Below are 7,893 nucleotides of genomic sequence, written 5' to 3' on the forward strand. Positions count from 1 at the left end.
AACATTCACTCAGTAATAAAGAATAACGAAGTCCAAACATGACATTTCCATTTCATAACAAAAGTTAATACAACAAACATGATAGTATGACATGGGTGTGGCCACTTATGCCTATTAAAGTAGATAACAATAAAATTTGACAAAAACTTGAACAAAACTTTAGTACCTTTATGTGAAGAAAGAACTCAGGCTTCAGCCTTGGATTCCATTGATCCATTGGCAATCCTTATGCTATACCTGATCGATATGAAACAAAAACAATTTTTTAAAACTTAAAATTATGCTAATGTGGTAATCATTTTGTAATGATTTGTGCTTATATGCTAATTTATAAAATATCATCATCGACTTTAATAATGTTCACTTATGTGTAGGGGTGCAAACGAGCCGGGCGGCTCGCGAGCTATCGGCTCGAGAGAAAGCTCGAAATGAGCGGAGCCTTATCGAGCCCGAGCCGAGCTTGAGCCTAAAATAGAGCTCGTTTGTTTATCGAGCCCAACATTGAGCCTCGCATGTCAAGCTCGTTAGGCATGCAAAACGACCCACGAGCTTAGCTCAAGCTTTAGAAACACAACTCGAACCACGCCTAGCTCGGACCTGAGTCCGGGCTCGGCTTGTTTGCACCCCTAAACGAAACCGTACTGAAACAACTATTTTCCGTTAAGTTCACGTTTCTAATAATTTGAACGTTCAACAAAACCAGATTATCGACAGTTTTTAAGGTTTGCATTGCAAATTTTGAAACAAAATGAAATATTTATCTAGTTCATGGTCTGGTTTGGGGCTCAAGTATATCTCATTCTTATAATAGCGTTACTTTTGTAATAAAAATTAATGTGTTAACTATTCATAAAAGTTTAAAAATGAAGACATACTTACAGCACTTGAATCTTGGCCAACAACAAATACCATCATATTAGGATCAAACTTTCTAACAGCAGGGACAACGACCTCGGTCATCGCACACTTATACCCTATATCCCCTGTTGCATTTGGTAAAGGTACATTTAAATTAAACCCAAATCCCGCTCCCTCACCAAGCTCGTTTATACCTCCAGTAAGAACTTTATCAGAACGGTAAAATCCCTCTGCAGTTCCATTCCCGTAATGAACATCAATGTCAATAACCGCAACCCTTTTGCAACCCGAATCCAAAGCGTATTGAACCGCAAGACCCGCGTTGTCTAGAAAGCAATAGCCATCAGCTTGAGTAGGCTGAGCGTGATGACCCGGTGGTCTAACCAGTGCGTAACATATTTTACCGTGCCCGTCAAGTATATTTCATTACTGAAAGTGTCGTGCCGGCAGCTAGCAGTGCAGCATTCCATGATCCGATATTCAGAAACGTTGCACTACAGATCATCTTTCCACCTTTTTTTTTCGCTTCGATTAGGGAATCGATATATTCTGTTTCATTATTATCAGGCATATGTCGTCACACCATTTGTATCTTTATTTATATTTTGTTATATGAATTAAAAGATTACACTAAAATGAAGGAGAAATGTTGGTGATCTTATTATATTTATGCAATAAGAATCACAATGAGACCTAATGGAGTTAGATAAGTTCTTAAATTGGGTTAGGAGGTGCAAAGTGTATGCTTGTAAAACCTGACCATATATTAACCATACCAAATTCAGAAAGCTAAGGTTTCAATTGTAGTAAAAAAGGAGGCTGACCTTGAGTATGAAAGGAGAGTATTTCGGTGACGGTGGCAGCACTGGAAGAAAGCCAGGAAAGAAAAGGGGAAATGGGGCCTCGTTTGAGAATGGAGAGCATGTTTTGGTCCCTATCGGAGTTTTCGAGGTGCTTTTTGAGTACCTCCAGAAACCCAGGTTTTATTCCGGAGTCGAATACTCCTTCTCCGGTATAGTGATCCAGCATACCGTCGTCCCAAAATACGTTGATGTGACCGCTTGTTGCCGGTGGTGAATGGTGGCTTTGCGGTTTTTGTTGGTGGTCGGACATGGTGTGACGGCAGCGATGATGGTTCCTTGATCACACGACGCTTCAATTTTGGCATTCAAATAGGAATTAAAACCCAGGGCAATGAGGGGATGTGGAAGGACCCTTCAATTTACATAGGGGTCGTTTGAGAAGATTGCACCTATTAAGAAGTTACCTGAAAATAAAGGAACGGGTCGGCAACAGACCGAACCAATAACACCTCACAATCGAGTTAGCCACAAACATTCATTTGTTACCTGTAAATAATACTTCAAACAAAAACCCAATTCAAACAACTCACCGAATTGCTTTGAAGAATGGAGTAGACAAAACATTCCTCTCCCCCAGTCTTCTCGCCAGTGAATAAGTCAGCGTCCGATCAACAAACAAAATTAAGACTAAAAATTGCATAACCAATGGAAGAATCAAATATTGATTTTGCATAAACAACATAGTGTATAAGACGCACTTGAAAAAGCAGGAATCGAGCAGTTGCGGGATGCTACTAATTGATAAGCGAATCTGCATCATTTTTGGCTTTTATAAACCATGAAGTGTCCAACTGTTTATAGCAGTGGTGATATCGGATCATAATATCACCTTGTGATCTAGTAAAACCATCAAACATTGATCACAAAGGAGTGATCTCACCTCATGAGTCATCAACCAAAACATTACAATAACCAAATTAATAACATAAGCTGACAGGAATTGAAAGACGTAAGTAAGAGATTGTGAAGGTTAACCTTACCTAAACCCATGGTTGCTTGACGATGAGTCGAAGATGGTGAAATACAGAAGCGATGAGTGACCTAGGGTTTGGTTTTGGAAATGTAACAGCAGTGGAGATAGTGATTTCCGCAGGCATGGCCTCGTGCCTCTCTATATGAAGAGTGTCGCCGGAACCTAAAACATCCGACCTTCTGGCGCCTAATCGAACCACCACCATCAAAGTCCCTTCCTCTCCTTGCTTGTTCTCGTTCCACCCATTCTCTTTCTGGCAATTTATGCCTGATTCTCTCTCTATATGTATTAATTGAGCATGAATTGAAGCAGGCTTGAAGGAACTGAACCGATTAGAAACGATCGGAGTCAGCATCTTTGCTTTAAAGAGGGATGATGGTTAAATGTCTTAAATTTTTGGAAAATGCACAAGTTTACCCCCTCTAAAACAGCTTGTACTCTCTTGTACGTAATGCTATAAAATTTATACGTGTGTAAAATGACCAAAAGGGTAAAAACCCAGTTTCTTTAATATAGTAGTGTAAATTATAGATTATTTTAATTAATATTATTTTAAGTACTGTATTTAAAACATCATAAATGTTGATTTTAAAATAGAACATGTAACTAAAGAAATTTTAGATTATATATAGATGCCCGAGTGAATGTGAAGTGATGAATATATAGTAGTAGTTTTATAACAAAGTATAAGAAGATTTTGTAGAATAGTATACTATTATACTTCCGCAACACCAAGAAGTAAAAATATCAAAAAATAAATGATAAAATTACCTATATATTAAATTAAAATTACCTATATATTAAAATTTGAATTGAATGAACAGTAAATATTAAAATTTATATAATATAAATTTGTAACATTTCTATGCATATAGTTTTGTATATTTAGCTTAGTTGATGTTTTATGCTTTAGTTAGTTGTATCCTTAGTTTAGAAGGTTGTAGCTTTTGATTTATTATTATATAATAAGAATTAATGTATTACCTCTTTGTTTTTTTTATGGTTTTTATATTATAGTAATTTTTTTTTCTTTTATTTTTTTAGTTAAAATGGTCTTCAAGTTTTGTATTTTTTTCGTTATGTTAAAGTTTTTTTGGTATAAATTCGAGTTTATTTGAATTGAATAAACAGTAACACCATTAAATGATGAGCAAATGCTATTGGGTAGCGGTACCGGTGCTAGATTTATCGAACTATGTATTAAAATTTGAATTGAATGAACAGTAAATATTAAAATTTATATAATATAAATTTGTAACATTTCTATGCATATAGTTTTGTATATTTAGCTTAGTTGATGTTTTATGCTTTAGTTAGTTGTATCCTTAGTTTAGAAGGTTGTAGCTTTTGGTTTATTATTATATAATAAGAATTAATGTATTACCTCTTTGTTTTTTTTATGGTTTTTATATTGTAGTAATTTTTTTTCTTTTATTTTTTTAGTTAAAATGGTATTCAAGTTTTGTATTTTTTTCGTTATGTTAAAGTTTTTTCGGTATAAATTCGAGTTTATTTGAATTGAATAAACAGTAACATCATTAAATGATGAGCAAATGCTATTGGGTAGCGGTACCGGTGCTAGATTTATCGAACCGGGTGTATTTTCGGTACTGGTTCGGCACTGGTATTCACCGGTTTTTACCTTCAAATACCGGTTCCATACATGTACTAACCGGTACCGAACTGTACCGTACCAGGTATATTCGGTACCAATACCCACTTTTGGGGATTTCGGTAATGATATTTATTTTTATATTACGGGTACTGGTACCGGTGCCAGATTTACCAAACCGGGTGTATTTTCGATACCGGTTCGGCACCGGTATTCACCGGTTTTTACCCTCAAATACCGGTTCCATACCAGTACCGACCGTTACCGAACTGTACCGTACCAGGTATATTCGGTACCGGTACCCACTTTTAGGGATTTCGGTAACGATATTTATTTTTATATTAAAATTAGAATTGAATGAATACTCACATCACTAAGTGATGAGCAAATGGTATTGGGTACCGGTACCGGTGTCAGATTTACCAAACCGGGTGTATTTTCAGTACCGGTTCAGCACCGGTTTTCACCCACAAATACCGGTTCCATATCAGTACCGACCGGTACTGAACCATACCGTACCAGCTATATTTGGTACCGGTACCCACTTTTGGGGTTTCGGTAAGATATTTTCGGTACCGGTTAGCACCGTGCTCATCAAATCATGTAGCAACGTAGCAATGCAACTGCAACGTTTAGATTACTTTTCATACACACAGTAGGTAAACTGTATTTCGTTTGAATGAGGTTTTGTATACACAACAACTTATTTTGCTTTCTTTATGTTTTGATATTCGGTATCCATTTGCCGTTGCTGACACACGTTTTGCAGTCATTGGGTCCCCGCCGCAACGCGGTGCGAAAAATCAACTAGTTCAACATAAAATAGCAATATGGCCACACGTGACTGGCTGACTGCGTGTAGCATTCCACAAACAAATCCCCTTAGACCTTTTTGGTAAAACATGTTATTATCAACGTTATTCTATTTCTATCATCTATGTTAGTGTTCTTTTGTATTCTTTTGACTTTTCACATCTCAGCCTCCGTATTCTTTTCTATATTACAAATTGCAAGAACAAAAATGACAACTTATAAAAAAAATTCATACAGAATTCATTTTCACTAGACAAAGGAGTATAGTGTTATTGTGTTTGTATTAAAGCGTTTGTTTTGTATCATGCTATGGATTTCTCATATGAACACCATGCAAATTGATATCTACTACACGTCACACACATACATATCTGTGTGTGACGTATAGTAGATGTCAATGTTTTTTTCCTTATAATTAAAAAAAACATTGGGTATGTATACATGTGCATATATAAAGTCGTTAATAGTAATTCTTCGTCGCTAAAGGTTTCAAACTTTGTATTTAGTAGAATTGGTTTTTCTATTCAAAAGGGGGTGGCGGCACAACTTGTTGCCCGACTACCTGCCATTGCTTTGTATTGCCCTTTTTCATATGGAATGATATTGTCGGTTTATAAAAAAAAAAAAATCAACTGACTAAAAAAAAAATTATATAGTTAGTCCCTGTGATTTGCATAAAATAACATATTTAAGTACTAATAATTTAAAATCTCCTTCTAGGGTATTAACTTTTAATTTTGTAAAGTTTGAAGGTACCTTATGTAGAAACTAATTACATAAGCAGGTAATATAAATACGTTTTTATATGTGTAGTTGATATAAAACACACTATCTACATATTTGTTTGCTTTTTGTGTCAATAGAGTCGCAATTCCTAAAAGGCTTGATATTACTTGATAGAATGAGAATGGAGCTGGAATTCAATAAAGGTAATATATGAAGCATTTCGCAAGAAAAAAATGTGTGCACGTCGTCGGTGAATATGGTGAATATGCAGTTCAAATACTGGAAACTCGCAAGATATAGGAGAAGAAAGAAAACAAATGATAGATAATTGATTAACTAGAGAGCGAGAGAATTTAATGTTTTATATATATACATACATACATATACTGTATATTAGAAACCAATAAACCGTATTTCTTTTGTGAAAAAATCATCAGACTAAAAGTGTAACTAAAAAAAAAAAAGAGTAAATTACAAGTTTTGTCCTTTATGTTTGTCCCAAATTTCAGGCGATGTCCTTTACCTTTAAAATTGATGAGTTTTGTCCTTAATGTTGCAAAATCTTGCACGTTATGTCCTTTATGGCAAACCCAGTTATAATTTTCAGTTAAATTAAGTCATGTGCAGGGCACATGAGGGTAGAAATGTCATTACACCTCCCTCATGTCTTTCCCCCTTGTTTTAAACCCTAATCTACCCTAATCCTTTATGTCACCAGCCACAACCACCGGAAAACTGTCCCTCCACCGCCGGAACCTCCACGTCTGTCATCACCTCCACGTCTGTCGTCACCTCCACCGCCGGAAATCGTTGAAGACCACCATGAACATAAGCAACAGCCATCAAACTCCTGATTATCATACAACAAATCCTAACGATCCTATCCAAAGCCCTAATTTTCATGAATCTCCTCATTCAAAGCAACCGCCATCAACAACCGCCATGAACATAACCCTGATTTAGATTATGAATCTCCATCTCCATCTTCACCTGCAAATATCGAAACAAACCCTAGCCCTAAACCAAATCAATCACCCAAAAACCCCTCTCCATCACAAAGAATCGCTGCAATCAACCCTGATTTCGTCACAAAGTCGCCGTCACGTTGGCGGTGTTGTCACCGGTATGTTCAGAGGACGCCATTGTTGCAAGATAATCGTAGATCCGTCTGGTTTGGCTTTACTAGGTTTTGTGTACAGATACTCTGTACAGATACGGCATTTTAGGGCTCAGATCTGGCATCAAAGTGATGAAATGACAGAAATGAAGAAGATGAAATGGTGATTTACAGGTACAGATCCAGAAACGTTCTGGTGGTCGATTGTTGTGTAATTGCCAGACATCATTTTGAAGAATCTCCGGTGAGATGTTGTCGGCGATTGTTGTTTGTCTTTGTCGGCGATTGTTGTGTTATACACACACATATATATATGGTGGTTGCAGTGGTGGATAGTGGCTGAGGCAGTGGTTGATGGTGGTAGAGATCGAGAGAGAAACAGAGAGCTAGAGAGAGAAGCAGTTGTAGAGAGAGAGAGGAGAATCAGATGATGATATATATAAATAAATAATAGTAATAATAATAATAGTATTTTTTAATAATAATAATATTAAATAAATAGGTAAAAAGACAAAAATACCCTTGGGTAATCAGATTTAACCAAAAAAATTAACTGGGTTTGCTATAAAGGACATAACGTGCAAGATTTTGCAACATTAAGGACAAAACTCATTAATTTTAAAGGTAAAAGACAGCGCCTGAATTTTGGGACAAACATAAAGGACAAAACTTGTAATTTACTCAAAAAAAAACAATGTACCAAATTCATAATATGAATAAACCACAGGAACCAAAAGTTTAATTAATTTTCTCTCTTAACTTGCATTCATATATCTATAGATCTTTTCTAGAAGTTCTTCAAAAGACACCGGCAAAAGTATTTGACGGCCTTTAACCTTTTAGTTTTAAGGGTGAGTGGAGTGGTGCGGTAAACACCTCGGTAAAGCGGGTTACCGATCGGTAACACCGCTGCCGATGGTGTTTACCGATC

The 7,893-nt window shown here is 36.1% G+C and overlaps 1 pseudogene; it reads right to left on the bottom strand.

The window, feature by feature from the left end:
• Positions 1-231: 231 nt before the first annotated feature.
• On the bottom strand, positions 232-1,911 carry LOC110882353 (annotated as a pseudogene).
• Between the last annotated feature and the right edge of the window lie 5,982 nt (positions 1,912-7,893).

Source organism: Helianthus annuus, chromosome 10 (genome assembly GCF_002127325.2).
Source record: "Helianthus annuus cultivar XRQ/B chromosome 10, HanXRQr2.0-SUNRISE, whole genome shotgun sequence".
In the NCBI taxonomy this organism is placed as follows: domain Eukaryota; kingdom Viridiplantae; phylum Streptophyta; class Magnoliopsida; order Asterales; family Asteraceae; genus Helianthus; species Helianthus annuus.